This window comes from Syzygium oleosum, unplaced genomic scaffold (genome assembly GCF_021117445.2).
Source record: "Syzygium oleosum isolate NSW1041296 unplaced genomic scaffold, Sole_v2.1 Sole_v2.17, whole genome shotgun sequence".
Classification (NCBI taxonomy): domain Eukaryota; kingdom Viridiplantae; phylum Streptophyta; class Magnoliopsida; order Myrtales; family Myrtaceae; genus Syzygium; species Syzygium oleosum.
In genome coordinates, this window is record NW_026607501.1 from 4,132,017 (window position 1) to 4,154,088 (window position 22,072).

The window sequence follows — 22,072 nt, forward strand, 5'->3', positions numbered from 1 at the left end:
AAACTGGACAGTATTCTGGTCTTCTTCAATCAGGTTCTCAAACCAATCAGGAAACTTCCAAAGACCAAACATTCTCCATGGATGAGCACTTTAGTGAGAATGACACATCTAGACTAAGCTTTTAGAGCAATTCCCCGGTGAGTAAGCTTCTAGTACTATAGTCAGGGGCCTTTTCTTGCTGATCTTGATAGAATCGTTCGACCAGTAGCGAAGAGTTCCCACCCAGAAAGGATATTCCCTGGTGAGGTGCAACTTTCTTATTTGCGGGTATTGCCACGCGACTTAGGGATCCTTCCTTGAATGAACTCATCCTAGGCCACTTTAAGAACGAGTAAGATTAGGTTATAACAACACAACAGAGATTAGACTGCTCTTACCAACTAATTAGTATACCGGTCATGAGTCTTTCGTGAACAAAGTCTCGAACTTGGAGTCAATCAGCATCCGAATCTTAGTATCTCCAGTATTATTCTAGATTAAATAGAATAAGAGTAGCTCCTTTGAATTACTACATTTTGGAGAGTTTAAGATGGTATAAACATCTATGGTTACCTTTGGTCGTCTGGATTTCTAACTTAGATAAGACTGGATAAAAAAGGATATGAAGGGATTTTGCTATATCCTATCCACTGTTTTGTGAATCACAGTAATAAAACCGGATATTTTCATATCTTATATTGTCAATTGTTTGGAATAAACGACAAATCGATGTCTATGAACCCGAAAATTTACAAACGGAGATTGTAAGAATTCACTATTAAAGAAATTGCAAATGCATAAATGGAGATAACCTCCATCATTCAACTTATGACTATTGTAAGATCTAAATTTTAAGCAGCAAAGGAGCTTATTGAAGCATTTCAGAGCCACAAGTTTGACTATGACATGTAAATGGGTTACACCAACATCAACGGGACATATTAGCCAACGAACGCCATATCTATTAAGAGAGAAAAAACGTGATCATTCACCCTGGCGATTTTGAAAAGTTTAGGTCTTCGACTCTCTTGTCCCTTTCGTGAAACTTTAACTTGAACCTCAGAATTACATAGCAAGTTTTGGCTCTCTTACCGCTTTTGTTGACTTTTGACGTGAACTAGAGAGTTACAGTAGAGAAGAAGCTTCGACTCTCTCGCCGTTTTCGTGAACCTTTAATGTGAACAAAAGAAACAAGGATGAGTCATGAAGTTACAACATACAAAGGAGAAGCAGATGGAGAGCATAGGTTTTTTTATTCAGAATTCTCATTACTCCTCATTCTTTGAGAATTAGAAAGATACTTTTCAAGATTGAATTGGTTCATTTAAAATTTGGATTCTTCTACTTCATTTTAATTACTTATTTTTTTATTATTTTTCTATCTCTTTTTTTCTTTCTTTTTTATTCCCTTCTACCATTCCTTAATAAAAAAAAATTATTAAATAATAAACTATACTAATATACCTCAAATATAAAATAAATATAGATACTATATGTAGGTATGTATATAATATATATATATATATATATATATATATATATATATATATATATATATATATATATGTATTGTAAGAAAGATATTATACCTCAAATATGCAATAAATATAGATACTATGTGTGTGTGTGTGTGTGTATACACACACACAATATATATTATACAGTAGAAAGATATTCAAATATTTAAATAAAAATAGGAATAAATATAAATGAAAATTATTTTTTTTTTACTTACCAAAAAAAATTTATTGTTTATTTTTTATTTTTTATATTAGAATTGAAATATTATTTATATTTTATTATTATTTTAATTTTATTAATTTAAGAAATTTGTTATTCGAAAAAATAAACTTTACATCATGAATATAAAAATTAATATCCATCTTTATCCCATCCACTTCATGGGATATTTTTATCCATGCTGTATCCCCTTATATCTGACTTGATCCTGTCTTGGGTAGGAACCAAATACAGGATAAGATAAAATTTTATCCTATCTCAACTTTTATCCTGTCTACCAAGTGTAGCCTATGAGTTTAATTTCTTCTGTGCATTTGCTTTCGGTTCCCTAAAGTCGGTGCTAAAGTTGTCTATGCTCAAGTCCCCTCCGTCAAATATCAAGATCTTCCTATTAAGTTCCACTTCGACTAGACGGGTTGAGAGGTCCGGCAACAAGGGGGATCGGGATAGTAGTATTAGTAAATTAGGATTAGTCTCATAAATAGAAAAAGAACTAGCCAAAAGAACAAAAGGAAGGTCCTTAACTTGATTAACAAGAACTCTACAAACAAGTTGAATCACCAGATGATCTGCAAAGAAGTTGCCCTCATGTCTTCTGCCCGTTTAGTTTCTCTTGCTCGTATGTAAGTTTTTTGACTCCCATATATGCTAAGTTTCTGTCCGGCTAGAATTGAATCGACGACGAAATACCATTTGATATATCCAAAAGGATGTTTCACCGGAATTGAATCGACAATAAAATACCTTTCGAATATATATATGGATTGATGTATGAATCGACAAAGGTTGTAAAGGGTTCTTTGTTGATTTTGGACAGGAAAGTAAATGACAATGAATATAAAGACACGAAGACTAGAAGCAATTGTGGCCAGCCATTTAAATTGCGGAAAAGTAAAGATAAAGATAAATTTGCAAAGACTGTCATTAATCGGGGGTTTAGAAAGAGTACGGTGTGATGTGTGATTATTTAAAGCCTACAATTGACGGTTGCAATCGGTAGTTGAATTTAAAAAGATAACTTCCTAATTCAATCTTCAAAACAAATAACTTCCTAATCTTATCTGCGGTTAAAGAAGTTACAAAAATCCTAAAATAACGGCACTAAACGTAACCACCTAGCAGTTATATATTATCTAGTAATACTTATCTAAAAAAAGTTACATATACGACAATATTGCTTCTCGGCAGTTACATGTGAAGGTTCTCATCGATAATTAATGTTTGATGTCGATAACATTCTTGGTGAATTGTCGATGCTTTTCAAGTTATTGACTTTGTTTTCATCAACGACTTCTTTTATTCACCAAACTCTACTATTATAGACTAACTTTGTCACCGATCGATCATAACTAAAGGTTGGTCATTTTTTGGAATCAAAAGTTTCCTCGTAGACAAATCTTAAATTCTCACATGGGATCTTCCCTTTTTAATATTCGTATCTAAATTCGCCGGTTGACATGCGTTGTCTGTCAAAGGGACTTCTGCTAGTTTTAAGAGAGCACCAACAAGGATAGTATTACTTTTTATCCCACATCAACTACCGTGGATGATAACCACCATGATGGTTGGTCGAGCGGTCCGGGACTTGATTTGCAAATCTAAGGTCACAAATTCGATTCTCCAATCGATTATCAATCTCTAAGAAATTTTAGCTAATTCCTAAAACACGGGCCTGAGGGGCAAACAAGATTGCACAGTCGGCAGCGATGTGCAGATAAAATCTGCGACCTCAAACTGAACATTCTTCTGCGAATGATCAAGAATCTGCCTAAATTGGACACCTATTAGTTTAATTTTTTCCGTGCATTGGGATCAAAAGTAGGTCCTTCAAATTGCTGTTACAATTTGGAAAATCGAGACGATATTAACACCTAATAGTTTAATTTCTTCCATGCATTTACTTTGGATTACCGAAAGTTGGTGCTAAAGTTTTGTCTTTGCTCGAATCCCCGCCCCCTCCTCTCCCTCGGATACGAGGCAATGGATTGAAATGTCCACTAAGGTCGGGGGATTGGGATCGTGGTATTGAGTAAAATCAGGAATATGAATCAATTGAAAAATGAAATCTGTGGATGAAGGGGAAACTTTGAATTTTACAATTCTAATTTCCCTTCAATTCTCATAAAGTTTGGGTTTCCTTTTCCCTATTAGCTCTCTATTCAAGTTCTTCGTTCAATAATCAACAAATTCGATGTGATCATGGTTGAAATCACCTTCCATTTCATGAAAAATTAAAACAGCGCAATTTTCTAGACAACTAAATATCGCCTTCGGCGAAATCACATTATATCTATATTAAAGGTGTATGACTCAATCGACCAAATCGAACTTAGTGGTCGGAACCATTACTTCCTCGTGTTCAGTCCTAAGAAGTGCTTCCTGTAGGAATGAGATCCGAGAGTCTTAACATGTGCCTTTTATAAAGACTTAAGATCTCAATCGGTCATACCAATTTATAGAACCTGAGTTAATCAAATTATTGATTGGCGATTAAGTTAAGATAGAATATCTTATTTATCGGCAGTCATATGCTCGTTAATAGTCTTGAATTTTAGGTTCGTTAGAGTTTGCCAATGTCCCTCCTGTCCAAAATTAACTGCAAACCATAATCAATGAAAAGCATTACTTTGTCTCACACGGAACCAAAACTGTGATTGGGCACTTACCATTTGTTGGAAAAGATTAAAATAAGATCAATTGTCTGAATCGTGCAAATACTGTCCTTAAGGATAATTCCGTCTCTTGAAGTAGAAAGCTCGGTGCAACAGGCTTGAACGGCTATCCTCCCAAGATACAACGGACCTTCTTCTTTACTCTGCACTAAATAATATAGAGAACATGAACAAAAAAATTTGTATTTAAAGCCTAGCAGAGAAAGGAAAGAAAATGGAAGGAGAGAAAAGAATTTCTTCCTTGTTTGGGTATATATATTGTTGGATTATGTTTAGAGTAATAATTTGTAGGTAAATGAAAGAGAGAGCCGATTTTTCTTCATCATTTCTTGCATCAAATTGAAAATCGTTACAGATTGATGGTTAGTGGTCTGCCCTAGGAATCAATCAAGGTTGATACTCTAATATTAGTTGTGGATTAGGTTGTGTCGGAAAATCGACATTCACTATACTTAGGTAGTCATAATGTCATGCTAGAGACCGCTTATGACTTATGGGCCAAAAAGAGTTTTGAGCACACTGCTAATATTTAGTGAACCTACAGGGTCGTACACAATAGCGAACGAACTTAATATTTTCTGTGCGCCTTTATTCTCTTATTTAAATTATCTATGCGGTCGTGCGCGTTATGAGATAACGATTAAACGTACGATTAAAGGTGGACGGTTTGGCGGGCCCAAATCGTCCGGCCCACTTCTTTTAATTCCGCTGGATAATGAGGCTGTATAAATAGATAGAGAATTGTTCTCTGTCTAGGGTTTTTTCGACAGAGTATCGAAAATCAAAAGGCGTTCAAGAAAAAGGAACTTCAAGATCTTTAGCTAGCACTTGGATCGTTGGAGACTTTTGTTCGTGTGTGTGGATACCGGTAGAGGCGCAACACTTGGGGCGCTAATCCACACACAATCAATTGTCAATTTACGTTCGATTTGCAAAAGGTATGTATCGAACTTCTGTCTCGATTTCAATATACACACGGATCATGTCTAGGGTTCTATATTCCGTTGCGTTGTTTTTCGTTGATGAACCCTTCAGTGGTATCAGAGCTACTTGTGATATATTAAAGTTGAATCAGAAACCCTAATTGTTGATACATATGATGTATGCCTGTAGAGTCTAAATTAGGGTTAGATGAATTTGAAATACGAATTGATATGATCAATTGAGAAGGAACGAAGCAGGGATGGGTCGATCCTGTTCTGCTCGCGCCTGGGCTGTTGCCCGAGGCGGATACAGCGTCGCGTCTGGGCTGTTGCCCGAGGCGGAGATGGCGGGCGGAGACGGCGACGCATCTGGGCCTGTTGCCCTAGGCGGAGACGGCAGCGCGTCTGGGTCTGTTGCCCGAGGCGGAGACGGCAGCGCGCCTGGTCATCCGGCGCGTTGAGGACTCGAGGCGTTCGGCCAGATGCGTACGGTGAGGGCGCGGGAGGCGGCAGCGACAGATAGTCTCCCAAGAACACAGAATTGAGAATTCTGTCTAGTTTTCGGGGGCTCTCCTCAGAAAACTGAATTGAGAATTCTGTCTAAGTTTCGGGGGCGCTGCCCCTTCGAACCCCGCTCGCTGACCGGTCAGCGAGACCACCGCAAGGGGCTCTGCCCCTTGACCCCGCGAGGGGCGCTGCCCCTTGACCCCTGCATGGAATTGGTCGTTCCCGTATGATTAATGTACCTTTATTATTATAAGTGATGTTTCGTTTATGTTTATAACATGTATATATTCATCGCTAAATAAACATTAAGAGTCCCTAATAAAATTAAGTAATAATATGATGCCTTTCCAATCATACACCTATTAAGACTTGAATCCTCAATAGATGGGCCTGCCAAAGCAGGGTGTCTTTAACTATTTGAGTAAAATAGGATGGATAATGGTTATCCATAAGTCAAGATTGGTTTACTTAACGAGGCTATCAAAATAGTTTTGGGCATTGAGGCATAGTGTTTGGGGATAAGATATGAGATGTCAACCCCAACAACCAAGAGTTGTATTCGATACAATTGACAAAGAGTTGTCTACCTAAATAACTTAGTCTTGAGCAGTAAGCCAAAGTTTACTCGAGTCTTGGTAAAATATGGATCTTGGTCCACTATACTTATTGGGACACATGTTATAAAAGTATAGTGGGAGTTTATTATAAATAATATTAATGAACAATTCACTTTGCATATTTGTTGTAGATAATGGCAAATAGCTCTGCATCACACTTTTCACTGCGATCTGTCCTTGAGAAGGACAAATTGAATGGTTCAAACTTTTTGGACTGGTATAGAAGCTTGAGAATTGTTCTCAAGCAGGAGAAAAAGGATTATGTCCTCGAGAAACCACTCCCTCAGAAGGCACCTCCTTCCAACGCTCCCCATGCTGAAAGGAATGCTTATCAGAAGCATAAAGATGATGCATTTGATGCATCATGTCTAATGTTAGCTACCATGAACTCAGACCTTCAGAAGCAGTTTGAGAACGTGGATGCCTATGATATGATCATGAACCTAAAAATTTTGTTTCAGGAGCAGGCACGCACTGAAAGATACCAAATGGTAAAGACCTTAATTGAGTGCAAACTAGCAAGTGGGAGCTCAGTTAGCCCACATGTCATAAAGATGATAGGTTATATTGAAAACCTGGAGCGGCTGGGCTCTCTCATTAGCCAAGAGTTGGCTACTGACATTATTCTTCAGTCATTGCCTCAAGATTATGACACGTTTATTATGAACTATAACATGTATAATCTAAATAAGTCTTTGACTGAACTGCATAGGATGCTCAAAACTGCTGAGCAGAATATCAAGAAGGACCCTACCCCTAATGTTCTCATGGTTCAAAAGGGGAAAGGCTTTAAGAAGCCAGGTAAGGTCAAGGGTAAGGGCAAGGGTACTAAGCCCAAACCCAAATCCAAGACCAAACCAGGTCCGACTGCTGATGCTGTATGCTTCCATTGTGGTGAGAATGGACATTGGAAGAGGAATTGCAAGAAATATTTTGAGGATCTGAAGAAAAAGGGAAGTGAGACTTCCGATTCAAGTATTTATGTTATAGAAGTAAATGTTACTACTAGTTCTACTTCATGGGTATTGGATACCGGTTGTGGTACTCACATTTGTATGGATGTGCAGGGACTAAAACGAAGTAGAACACTTGCAAAAGGTGAAGTGGAACTACGAGTTGGAAATGGAGCAAGAGTTGTTGCATTAGCCGTAGAAACATATGATGTAGCTTTACCTTCTGGCATGATTTTAGAACTGAATAATTGCTACTATGTACCTGCTATACGCAGGAATATTATTTCTGTTTCTTGTTTGGACAAGGAAGGTTTCTATTTTGATATAAAGAACAATAGTTGTTCATTTTATATTAATGGATTGTTTTATGGTAGCGCCCATATTGTGGATGGGATATATGTTCTAAATTTTGATGTGCCAATCTATAATATAAATACAAAAAGGTTTAAATCTAATGATTTGAATCCAACCTACCTATGGCATTGTCGATTAGGCCACATAAATGAAAAACGAATTCACAAGCTTCATAGCGATGGACTATTAAATTCATTTGATTTTGAATCATTTGATACATGTGAATCTTGTTTAGTTGAAAAAATGACAAAAGCTCCTTTTACTAATCAAAGTGAGAGGACAAAAGAATTATTAGCCCTTATACATACTGATGTGTGTGGACCACTAAGTTCTATAGCCAGAGGAGGTTATCAGTACTTCATTACATTTACTGATGATTTCAATAGATATGGATATGTTTACTTGATGAAACATAAATCCGACTCCTTTGAAAAGTTCAAGGAATTTCAGAATAAAGTACAGAATCAACTTGGCAAGAATATCAAGGCTCTTCGATCTGATCGAGGAGGAGAATATTTAAGCCAAGAGTTCAATGACCATCTCAAAGAGTGTGGAATTGTTTCACAGCTCTCTCCTCCTGGAACACCACAGTGGAATGGTGTCTCTGGGAGGAGAAATCGAACTTTGTTAGACATGGTTCAATCAATGATGAGTCATTCAGATCTTTCATTATCTTTCTGGGGATATGTACTCGAGACAGCTGCGTTTACACTAAATAGAAGTCCATCAAAAGCTGTAGAGAAGACACCATATGAGATGTGGACAGGAAAAGTTCCTAGTATGTCTTTTCTAAAGATTTGGGGTTGTGAAGCTTATGTAAAACGTTTACTTTCTGATAAGCTTGGACCCAAATCTGATAAATGCTTCTTTGTGGGATATCCTAAAGAAACGAAAGGATATTACTTTTACAATACATCAGAGAACAAAGTGTTTGTTGCTCGAAATGGTGTCTTTTTAGAGAAAGAGTTTCTTACTAAAGGAACCAGTGGGAGTAAGGTAAACCTCGAAGAAGTTATTGTGCCACAAGAGGGTGTTCCAGTTCATGAGGAACCTCAATTAGATCTACAAAGAGTTGTAGAGTCTACTCCAGTGGCACCTATAGTTCGTAGGTCTGAAAGAACACATCGTGAGCCTATGAGATATGGTTTTCACGTGACAGAACATCGTCATCTATTGTTAATAGAAAGTGACGAACCTACGACCTATACAGAAGCTATGATGGGCCCAGACTCCAATAAATGGCTTCAGGCCAATCCGAAATGGACTCGATGTATCAAAACAAAGTTTAGACTTTGATTGATCCACCTGAAGGTGTCAAACCTATAAGGTGCAAGTGGGTTTTCAAGAAGAAAACTGATATGGATGAAAATGTTCACATCTATAAAGCACGGCTAGTAGCTAAAGGTTTCAAACAAACTCATGATATTGACTATGACGAGACCTTTTCGCCAGTGGCCATGCTTAAGTCCATTCGGATTATCCTAGCGTTTGCTGCATATTATGACTATGAGATATGGCAAATGGATGTAAAGACAGCTTTCCTTAACGGAAAACTAGAGGAGGATGTGTATATGACACAACCTGAAGGCTTTACATCACCAGATAATACTGGGAAGATATGCAAGCTTCAACGTTCTATTTATGGATTGAAGCAGGCATCACAGAGCTGGAATATTCGTTTCGATGAAACTGTCAAAGAGTTTGGCTTCATCAGAAACAAAGAAGAAGCTTGTGTATACAAGAAGTCTAGTGGGAGTGCAATTGTGTTTCTAGTGTTGTATGTAGATGACATACTACTCATTGGAAACGACATTCTTATGCTTTAGTCAGTTAAGACATCGCTAGGAAAAATTTTCTCCATGAAGGACATGGGAGAGGCAAACTATATCTTGGGGATCAGGATCTATAGAGATAGATCTAAGAGACTTATTGGACTGAGTCAAAGTACATATGTTGACAAAGTCATCAATAGGTTTAATATGCAAGACTCCAAGAAAGGTTTTCTCCCGATGACACATGGTATAAGTCTTAGCAAGACTCAGTGTCCTTCAACACAAGATGAGCGAGACCGCATGAGTAGGATTCCTTATGCATCAGCTGTGGGATCCATCATGTATGCTATGTTGTGCACTCGTCCCGATGTTTCTTATGCATTGAGCATGACAAGTAGATACCAGTCAGATCCAGGGGAACCTCACTGGATTGCTGTCAAAAAATATCCTTAAGTACTTGAGAAGAACTAAGGATTTATTCTTAGTCTATGGAGGTGAGGAACATATCACTGTAAGTGGTTACACTGATGCTAGTTTCCAAACTAACAAAGACGACCTTCGATCGCAGTCAGGTTTTGTTTTTTGCGTGAATGGTGGAGCGGTGTGCTGGAAGAGTTCCAAGCAGGACACTCTTGCAGATTCTACGACAGAAGCTGAGTATATTGCTGCTTCAGAAGCATCAAAGGAAGTTGTTTGGATTCGAAAGTTCATAGAAGAACTGGGAATCAGTCCCACTAGTTCAATTCCAGTGGACCTCTATTATGACAGCAATGGGGCCATAGCTTTGGGTAAAGAACCTAGGTCTCATCAGAAGACCAAACATATACTCAGGAAGTATCATCTCATTCGAGAATTCATTGAAAGAGGTGATGTCAAGATGTGCAAAGTTGCAACGGAGTTGAATACAGCTGATCTGTTGACGAAGGCTCTTCCACAACCTAAGCATGAGCGTCATTGTAACGCTTTAGGCCTTAGACACATTAGTGATTGGTCTTGATGTGAGTGGGAGTATATGTGATATACATTTTCATTGTTCATTAATAAAATATATATTATATTTGATTTCGATTTAATTTGAGTATATAATTGAATGCGAAATCTTTATCCCCTGAATATTGAATATCCTTAATAGATAATCAAATACGTGATTTGATCGTGAAACTCTATTAATAGAGTGGATATTAATATTCTAAATGTCCCTAGTCAATTGCCATTGTGCATTGGGACGCCAATGGTGTTTGAGACTAGCATGTGAGTCAACTGATGACCAAGTTTCACGGGTCATGAATATAGAGATATAAAGTTGATCACATGGAATACATGTTGGAGAACATTGTATTGGACAGACCCACTATGAGAATACTGTAGGATTGTTATATAATGTCATCAGTATCTCTCATCACAACTATAGAGTATAGTCCTTTGACCTGAGTCTGCCATGGTTTCCTAGACGTGGATTGGCATGCTTTAACATTGCCAAACGTCAGCCGTAACAGGTGATTATAAAGGTAATGGCTGGGCATGTCATGAATCGTGCTGAGTGATGTGAGTAGACAAGATGGGATTTGTCCCTCTCATATAACTGGGGTATGATATCCTGGCCTCCTGTAGAATTGAGACTGTGAAATACATGGCCATGCTCAAGTGAGTTGAAGAGTCAACTACTTGCCTTGACAGTCTAGCTGCGGTATCGAGAAAATGAGTTTGAGCTATATAAGGATGACACTTGTCCTGCTTTATGCTTAACTCGGAAATCAAGTAACAAAGGGACTTAGTTTATATGATTGGTTCTAGTGCAAGTGGGAGATTGTTAATGGTCTGCCCTAGGAATCAATCAAGGTTGATACTCTAATATTAGTTGTGGATTAGGTTGTGTCGGAAAATCGACATTCACTATACTTAGGTAGTCATAATGTCTTGCTAGAGACCGCTTATGACTTGTGGGCCAAAAAGAGTTTTGAGCACACTGCTAATGTTTAGTGAACCTACAAGATCGCACACAATAGCGAACGAACTTAATATTTTTTGTGCGCCTTTATTCTCTTATTTAAATTATCTATGCGGTCGTGCACGTTATGAGATAACGATTAAACGTACAATTAAAGGTGAACGGTTTGGCAGGCCCAAATCGCCCGGCCCACTTCTTTTAATTCCGCTGAATAATGAGGCTGTATAAATAGATAGAGAATCGTTCTCTGTCTAGGGTTTTTTCGACAGAGTATCGAAAATCAAAAGGCGTTCAAGAAAAAGGAACTTCAAGATCTTTAGCTAGCACTTGGATCGTTGGAGACTTCTGTTCGTGCGTGTGGATACCGGTAGAGACGCAACACTTGGGGCGCTAATCCAGACACAATCAATTGTCAATTTACGTTCGATTTGCAAAAGGTATGTATCGAACTTCTGTCTCGATTTCAATATACACATGGATCCTGTCTAGGGTTCTATATTCTGCTGCGTTGTTTTTCGTTGATGAACCATTCAATCAAAACCGTTACAAAGACTTTTATCAAAGTAGTTACAAAACTGTTGAAACATCCAAACCTCCCAAATGTTTCAAAAGGTTTTAAAAAGAAAGGAAAGATAAATGCTGGGTTAAACTCAATTGAATGTTATACATCGAAACTGGTGCCTTTTGGACTAGGAACAGGACCACAAAAGAATAAAGTATAATTCACAAAATCATTGATGAAGTTTGAAAATTCTATTAACCAAGAATTATTTTTGTAAATTATAATTTTCACCAATCACATTACACCCCCTCCCACACAAATAGAATTTCTTTTGTAAATTATAATTTTCACCAATCACATGACACCCCTTCCCACACAAATTTTGTTGTTCAATGCGGTTTTGCGCTAATAAGCCATGTGCGTGCCTTGTTCATTTTTAAGTGCTCTAGAGGTTTTGCCAAAATTTTCATAGGAGCAACCCCACTCCACACTTATATATGTGATTCTATAAAGTATATATTGCAATTTAATACACCACCAATAATAGTTATTAAAAGTGAGCATGGTCTGGATTGGGCCGGTCCAACACCTAACCTTGGGACCAACTCACACAGTGTTGATCCCCAATTTTTGGGATAGAGGATCGACCTTATTGAGCTTGGGACCGAGAACTGGACCGACCCTATGGGGTCGGTCCAGTTCCAGGGTCAACCCAGGACCGACCGATTTTTTTTATGTTTCATTTTTTTTATTCGTTGAAAGGACAAACGATACACTTTGAAAATACATATCCATCAACAATGCAATATTGAGTAACCAAACTATGGACCCCAGTAAAAATCAAATAAAAATCTAAGATAAGGCAACAACAAAAATCTCCACTTAATAGTATATGAACACGTGAAGTAAAATTAAAAAATAAAATGGTCAAAATACATAACATAAACCAAGGATTATACAATGTCATATCTTGTCCATTCTCAAAAGATTGCTTCAATTTTCTGAACACCTGAAAACAAAACAAACAACTTCATATCTTGTTCGTGAGATGCCGTGGAGGGCCAAGTGAGGCAACATGCGTTCGCCGTTCGTGAGGCGCCGAGGCAGGCCAAGAGAGGCAAGCTGGTTCGTGAGGCGAGCGAGGAGAAACAGATCTAGCGAACAGCCATAAAGAAGCAAGGGAAGAAGAGAGGCGATGGTCAATAGTCAATAGGGTTTCTATTTTTAACGCCAGAAGAAGATGAGGGAGGGGCCTTAGATTCTTTGGAAAACAAATAAATATATATAGGGTTGGTTTGGGTTGGACCAACCCTAAACTCCTAGGACCGAGGACCAACCCGTACAATGTAGGATCTAAGGATCCCAGGACCAAGGACCGACCCAATCCCCCTGGGAACCGGACCTAGACCGACTGAGTTGAGCCGGTCCAAGGTCGGTCCAGAATCAACCCTAGACCGTTGCTCACTCCTAATAGTTATGGAAAACATTAAGAGCCTCTTTCATTACAATCCTGCACTATTCTCACCTTAGGATGGACAATAATTTTTAATAGGTTATCACTATGTCAACAAGTGAATTGTTATTACCCATATGAATCTAATTTATGGGATCTCCAATCACATAGGTTAGGTTACCATCATTATTAATTTTCTCAACTGGTTTACATCTCATTTCCCTCGATGTATAGCCAGAGGATCGATCAAATTCACTTATGACTTTGCATAAACAATAGACATAATTCCATTTTAAGTAGTTTTGCCACATCACATCTCAATTGGATGTATCTATTTTTACTAATTAAAGTTTAATTTTTTTATAGCTATTGCCGCTTGTCAATCACAATGCATAGCCGATTCTCAAAGGAATATTTGTTAAGAACTTATAGCCACTGAGCCTTATTGCTAGTCAATTCTAGAGCTACAAACTCCGACTCGAAATCAAGTTCGCCCTTATATTAAGGACGTGTAGTACATTATCAAGAGACAAAATCTTGCCAGATATGAGTTTGAAAATAAATGTCCCTTTGAATCACCAGGATAAATAATCTCCTCCTTCCCCTACTAGAGTACAGGAGGAAAAGGCATTTTCGTTCGCAAATATATGAATGGTAGCACTTGAGTCTACCACCCAGTCTTTCACATTGGCAACAATATTAGCTTGGGGAATGACCACAACAATTACGTCATCAGAGTCATCTGCTTCAATCAAGATGACATTTGGTTTAGCAGGATTGTCATTTCCCCCACAATTTATGTTTGGTTGATTTCCAAGTTACAGCACCTCCTCTAAGGGTGAACACTTATTCACGAGTGGATTTTATATCACCTGAATCTGAGATCCAGTTAACATTACTATATCATTCTAATACAGCAGGAAATTCCCTATAAAATGCCAAAATGACACAACAGAAGCCACAACATGCGATGTGTAGACCAGTACGTACCAATGTAAAAAAAAAACTCACTTTCTCTTCCTTCATCATGTGAATCTGTTTCACTTAAATATGTGGAAAGCAATTAGAAGGAATGTGCCACGAGTTCATAAACTTAGATGAATGGAGAAGTGATCCGTGGTGCTTTTGTTATCACTAGATGTAGACATCATCCAAAATTGATGATTAGAAACTGCTAAGAGAAAACAAAATATATCATTCAAGTCACCTTGCACAATAATCCAAAGACATCAAGCTTTTTCTGTAATTTTGCCCAAAGATAATTTTTCTTCAATTGCACAAAAAATCATAAAGATCTCTTTTTCTTTTAACTCTTATTAGAAAGCATGGGAAAATAAATTCCAGTTGCATCAAAATGACCTCTTTCAGAAGATAACAATTGCAATGCTTCAGTTATAATAACTAGAACTCTAAAATAAATCACCTCAGTTATAACATTAAACAATTCTGAAGTCATATAAGGAAAAAAAACACCAAAATCAATCAACGTCATAAGGGGGGAAAACAAGGACAAAGGAAAAATTGTTAAGATTGGTGGCAATGGCACGACTCAATCAGCGAAAGACCACAAGCAGAGACCTATTATGGGGACGATGTATGGTGCTTCATATTGATCTCAACGGCCTAACACCTCCGCAAATAACAACGTACAACATGTGTAAACTTGAAATATTCACACGTAAGGTTACTGAATATCAAAAGAACGAAATGTTGGACTTAGCTTATTCGTTTGTGGCGGAATCCTCTGAACGAGATGATTCCTACAATCCTCGCTGAGCATTATCGAATTCCAAGAGACAACATCACTCGTTCTTCTATCAGACATGTCATTGAACTATCTTCTGAGCAGGATCAATAACTCCTGTGCTGCCCGGAGAATCGAAGTGGCCGCCTCGAACTCCATTTAGCAAGCCCTTAGAATCTGTCGCCCACACACTGTTGCTTAGGCTCACCTCCACCTCACACAAACACATGTCCAGACTCGCCGCATCGCTTCTTGAGTTGCGACATCACCGAATCACGTCGGGCCTCACGTTGTGATGCACACTAGAAAATTATTCTTAAGATTGTTGGAAAAGATGAAAATAAGATCAACTTTCTAAAGCGTGCAAGCCTAAAGCGTGCAAGCACGGTGCTTAAAGATAATTCCGTCCCTCGGTGTTGAAAATTGGTGCAACAGGCTCTAGCGGCTTCCTCTCGGGATATAACAAACCTTCCTCTTTACTCTTCATTGAATAATAGAGGGAACAGGTACAATAAATTTGTATGTAAAGCTTAGCAGAGAAAGGAAAGAAAATGGAAAGAGAGAAAAGAATTTTCTTGTTTTGGTATATATTTTTTGTTTATGTTCGGAGTAACAATTTGCAACTAAATACCCACCCATGGGTAGTTCAGTTGGTTAGGGCGTACTTGGGATTGTGTGGTTAGACGCACTGATCCCAGGTTCGATTCCCCAGCTGAGCACTTGTGATTTAAGTGGGGCGGCCATGGCGGTGAGTTGCTGTGCTAGTCTCCCCCGAGAAATAGTCGAGGTGCGCGCAAGCTGGCCCGGACACCTCGATTACCAAAAAAAATAAAATAATAATTTGCAACTAAATGAAAGAAAAAGCTGTTTTTTCCTACATCAATTCTTGTATCCAATTGAAAACCATTAAAAATTAACAGCGGTCTTAACCGTTTGAAAAACCGTTATAATTTATGGCGATCGAAACTGTTACCAAAATCGTTACAAAATAATGACTTTTATGACCTTCATAACTTTCATCAAAGCCGTTACAAAACTATTGAAATATCCAACGGCATCTCATCTCGTTCACACCCATGCACCGGGTCTCTTTCTTTCTTTTTGTAAACAACTTTATGATATAGACATTGATGATTTCTATCCAGAAGTAACGACATTGATGATGGTTCATGTAGATATTTCTGCTTTCGACAAGCTTTCGACCTCCACTAAGTAGACTTCTGCGAAATGGACATTAGCTCCATCGAACCAGCCTTCTTATTTAATTTGTAAGCAATCACTCGAGTTGGCCACTCGAGTATTAACCATGCATTAATTATTTAGCTTTGTGATAAGAGAACAAAAGGCAAAAGGAAGATCCCACCAACCGAAACCTCATTCCCAGATGAGGGTTAAAATAAACCCCTGTAATTCGTTTCTATAAACAAGGGGAGGCAACGAATTCCCTTTTATCATGACAAATTGTAAATAAATATTTACCATTTGCAAGGACCAAAAAAGAGGAAATGCAACGTCCAAGTGGAAGAGATCAAAAATTAAGGCGGAGAAACCGTGCCGGTTCAATCCCTAACCGGTCTTACTTAGTCGGTTCTAAGCCATAGGGCCGGTTCAGTTAAGGCGGAGCAACTGGGCCGGTTCAATTCCTAACTGGTCTTACTTAGTCAGTTCTGAGCCAATTCAGATGGGAACCGGTTTGTTGCCCGAGTAAAAAAAGTTTGGTAACCGGCCTTGATCGATTCTGTTTTCAGTTCTGAACTTTGAATCAGTTTTAACGGGCCTTAAAAACCAATCTCTTAATAGAAAAATTTTGCAAAAATCATTAAGATCAAGCATTTCGACCTAAGCAGGTCGTCACAGTGTCCTTACTATGAGCTTTTGCAAAAATATTCCATACGATAGAGCAATTTAATAGAAAACGAAATCAGGAAAAAAAAAACAACAAGCCGGTTCTCGAATTAACCCTGAGTCGACCAATTTGATTTCCGATTTCAAAAATTAGGAACAAACTCCGGCGAAGATAGTTTCAAGGATCCCGATCTGAAGCCTACTCCGGTCGAAATAACTCATATCGCTGGCGTGGACTAACCATAGCTTAGAGTTAGAGACGGGACTGGGTGGACAGCTGGTCCTCTTTTCGTGCATGCTTGGCTTAAATGACCCCTTCAAAAAGGGAAGAAAACAATTAAAAATCGAAACTTTCGTCCATTTTCAACCAAACGGACGAAAGGAGAAACGCTTTGCTCTAAATTAATCTTCCAGTCCATCTCGTGTTTGCCTTGGGGAAGTGGCAAGAAAATACAGAGTCTTGGGGTGAGGCTGAGGCAGACCCAATTCAATTCCAGAGGAGGGGCAGAGGGCAGAGGGAAGCAGAGCCCCCACGAAGGAACGCTCGAGGAGTTTGAATCTTTTGAATCATTTTGTCTTTTCAAATTGCGAGTGAGGGCAATTGGGGAAGCTCCGAGCATCCATTTCGAGTAAGTAATGAAGTTTTTTTTCCCATTTTCGCACGACCCTTTTCGTCGTTTTTCGATTTAAGTGCGATCCGCTCCCTCGTCTCTGTTGTGTTATTGAAATGAATCTTGTGGAATTTTGAATCTTGTGTTTCTGGGCGTGGGTTTTTTATCATTTTCCGGTCTGCTTTCGCCTCCCAAGGTGCCAGGTTTTGCCGAGTCAAACGGAGGAAGAAGTCGAGCCAAGATCAAGAAACGTGGGATTTATGTCGTCTGGCTTTGATCTGGTCACTGGAGCTCTGACGCAGCTCTGTTTCTCTGCTCTGCTTCTCGGGTCAGTCACGCACGCGCCCCACTTGTGCTCCGCCTGGTGCATGCAACATCGGTCGCTTGGTCGGAGCGTCGGACCGTGTAATCCCACCTTGTTCCGTCCGATCGAAGTCGAAACGGTTCGTGAGCTCTCTGTTTCTTTCAGTCTTTGCGTTGAATTTGGCGTTTCGTCTTCTGATTTTCACTGGGGTTTTAGATGGGTTTTAGGTTTTCTTGGAAGATGAATTGGTTTGCACTGAATGATCAGTTAATGATTCTGTCTGCTCCTTTCTTTTCTGTTGGTCCAACTTCGTGTTTGCCTTGTGATCTGTACTGAGGTTTTTGATGGGTTTTAGGTTTTCTTGATGATTCTTATCTCTACTAAATAATTTGGGCAGGGCTTGCCTTGGATCAGAGTGTTCTGGGGCTCATTGTCAAACAGGCAGAAGTTTGATTTTGATCCTGGGAACTTGGTGTCACTGGGTTTGGAGTTGAAACTAGGATAGTCGAAAGAACTCGAGATTTTATATATTTCTGCTTTTCTCTTTTGTATTCCCTGAGGTAAAATTGGTTCATAGCCCGTTAGATCTTTCAGGTAAGTGAAGATGCCTGGTATTGATAGGAGATTGTGGCACCCAATCACGAGTTGCAGGAAAGTTAAGGAGAAGCGACCGGGTGATGAGAAAAATCTCGAACATGTGAGGAGAATCCGTGTGATGTATAATGACCCTGACGTGACTGATTCTTCGAGTAGCGATGACGAGGGCATGTGCATTGTTGATGGGGGCATGTTTAAGCAGAATAAGCAGGTCGTCAAGGAGATAGTCATTCCTGTCAGTGCACGTAAATCATCTGGTGAGAGATGCTCCTGCACAAATACCGGTGGCCGGAAGTATATTAGCATAAGCAAGAAGTTTGGTTCCGCTGTTTCTGCATGCCGAGAAAAGAAAAACGTGCCACTTCCTTCAGAATATAGAGGAGTAAGGAGGAGGCCGTGGGGAAAATTTGCGGCCGAGATTCGAGACCCTATCAGGAAAGTTCGAGTGTGGCTCAGGACTTTTAATACTGCGGAAGAGGCTGCGCAAGCTTACCAAAGAAAGAAGCTTGAATTCGACGCCCTCTCTATACCGGAGAAGAACAACACTAGTTGCCAAGACTCAACTGATCCTTCTTTCTGGGTTCCATCCCCTTCATCCGTGCTCGATGCTCCTAGTTCTTCTTCATCTGGTAAGCGCCATGAAGAATTAGCCCCAGAACAACGTGGCAGGGACAAGGTGTGGGTATTTGGCGCTGCGGGATCGGAGCCACAGTTATATGATGATTCGTGCATCCCAGAGTTGTTACTAGAACCGGTGCCATCAATGTCAATCACTGAGGAGTTTGATTGGGGCGGCTCGGACGAGAATTTGCTGCTCCGGGATGAGTCTGACGATGGTCTTCAGGATGAAATTGTGGGAACCGACGAGAATCTTCCGGAGAGTGAGTTTGGCGGGGACAAGATGCATGATCTTGCGAACATCGATATCAATCTAGACAAGGAGGAGCTTGCTTGGATTGATGATGCACTGAATTTGCCATCCTAGTAAGTTGTTGCAAATTACTACTCCTGCTTGCCTGTATGGTGGTTTTGCAGAGCATATACCAAAGGAGGTCTCGAGCCGGGGCGAGCTGTCGACCGCCGAATCGCTGATTCTACAAGACTTTCAGGTGAAAATTTTGACAGTCTAACCGTAGATGGTATGTTCTTTTGAAATGCATGTGGATCTTGGAGAAAGAAAATCCTCTGAAGTTACTGGTTTTGCCTATAATTTGTGGAGATATAATTTGTTGCTTTGCTCCACATTCAATTGCTAGTGCAATTGGCTTCTTGTGATGACAATTTCACAAAACAATATCTTGATTAAGTTGATACATAGCAAGGCCCAGGATAACACGCCTTCGATTGTCGCCCCAACCCAACGTCTGGATCCGTTGCACAAAGGCGTGTTTTTAGGCCTACTCGAATAGGTGGAGGCGACCCGGGCAGGCCGGACCCACGTCAATTCGGGTAACCAAGCATTAATTTTCAATTTACAAATGCTCGAATGAGCTGAAAACAAAGACGACAGAGGAAGAATTTCGACTCTTACTGGAGATGGAATTGTGTAGGAAGCTTTTACTTCTTACTAGGATCTGGAAATCCCGCCTAAATTTGTGAATAGTTGTGAGTCGGGATCTTAAATTTGTGAATCGTGAATCCAGAATCGAATCGAATCGTAACGCACAACAAACTGAATTGCTTCAATCGGTAGATACTTATCAAATCGTAGATTCATTAGGAAGTCGATTCATTCGCTTGCGATTCAGGAGATTAGTGATTCGTATCAATAGGCATGTGTCGCTAAGGGTCGGGTCGATTCAATAACTATGATTTTGCATTTGCTTATGGCAGAGGTGATCACCGGGCTGGCCTTGACTCTTGAGGCCTGGGCTAAAAAGGTTGGGCCTAACTTGAGCGAGGCAAGCCCACAATTAGTTTTAGGCCCATTGGGCTTGGACAGAATGGTAAGCCCATAATTAGATAAGTGTCTGCTGATAGTCATTAGCCCATATTACTGCAAAACTCGCATATAGCATCAAGTCCGGGCTAACTCTTACTTTAAGATTCCGTTTGGTTGTTTATTTCGCGAAATACGAATGATCAAGAAAACATTTTTCTAAAAGCAATCACTGGTATCGCACACAGAAATGAATGAGCAATAAATGTTTTCATCATCTACAGACGTATTTAAACGTAAATTGTTGGCAACAGTAAAAATAATTTTGGGTTAATATCACGTGATACGATTGCAATAAATTTACGTCAAGTTAATTTTTTCACCACAAAAATTCTGAACTCATACGTTTGTGAGAAATTTATCTTCCTTTTGTTTTTGTTAAATTTTACGGTCAAATCGCTAAATTTGATGACACGTGGCAATTATGGGTGTACCGATTTTGGGTTTTACCTTTGTTTGTCAGTCACAGGTTTATCAATTTGTGATTTTCGTGGTATTAATCCAATTTAACGGATGGTAAATTTGTCACAAGTGTACCAGTTTGGGATTTAGTTTTGGGTAAATTTATCACAAGCATAATAATTTGAGATTTTTTGTCGTCAAAAAATTATTTCGGGATAAATTTGTCACAAATATACCAGTTTGAGATATTTCGTAATATTAATCTAATAATTTTTTATTGACCGATTATCTTATTTAAAGAAAATATTTTTTAAATCATATATTTTTCGCACGACAAACGTCTTAGCATTCGTCGAAACCTTTTAATATATTCAAAGAACCGATGATATGTACAATCGTGAAACAGTTTTTTTTCCGTAGTCTTTGTGATTTAAAATTACTTTTATTTTTTAAATTTTGGAAAGACACGCACATTGATTCCTTGTACTTTAGCACGAAATATCTCAAACCTCGGACGACGTGCAAATGTGAACGTGCGGGAATCGCTGACGACTTCTTCACCGGATTTTTTGTTTTAATTCATAATACTTTATTCTTTTGTTTTTTAATATTTTTGGAAGGAAAGAAAATCGCAAGCAAAAAGCATTGATCCGTCAGCTGACACGTGGCATTTACCAAGGGCCATAAAAGTCAAACTCTCTTTATTATGGTGGGCCCACGTGGGCTTGAAAGTTGAAAAAGTTTGGCGCTGCTTGGGCCCACATAGATGGCCCACCACGGCTCCAATCAAGGAGCTACGCGAGTACGCGGTGGCTTTTTCTTTTTCTGTTCGAGCAAGCCCACAATCAGTTTTAGGCCCATTGGGCTTGGACAGAATGGTAAGCCCATAATTAGATAAATGTCTCCCGATAGTCATTAACCCATATTACTGCAAATCTCGTACATCGTATCGGGCCCGAGTTGACTTTTACTTTTAGGCTCCGTTTGTTTCGCAAAATACAAACGATCTAGAAAACATTTTTCTAGAAACAATTGCTTGTGTCGTTCATAAAAATGAATGAGCAATAAATATTTTCATCATCCACGAACATATTTAGACGTAAATTGTTATCAACAATAAAAATAATTTCGGGTTAATATCACGAAAAACTTCGAAATGGTGCACTTGCGATAAATTTATCCTAAATTAATTTTTTGACCACAAAAAATC

At 39.0% G+C, this 22,072-nt stretch overlaps 1 pseudogene; it reads left to right on the forward strand.

Annotated features, from left to right (window-relative positions):
• Positions 1–17,338: 17,338 nt before the first annotated feature.
• On the forward strand, positions 17,339–19,731 carry LOC115676774 (ethylene-responsive transcription factor ERF118-like; annotated as a pseudogene).
• The last annotated feature ends 2,341 nt before the right edge of the window (positions 19,732–22,072 follow it).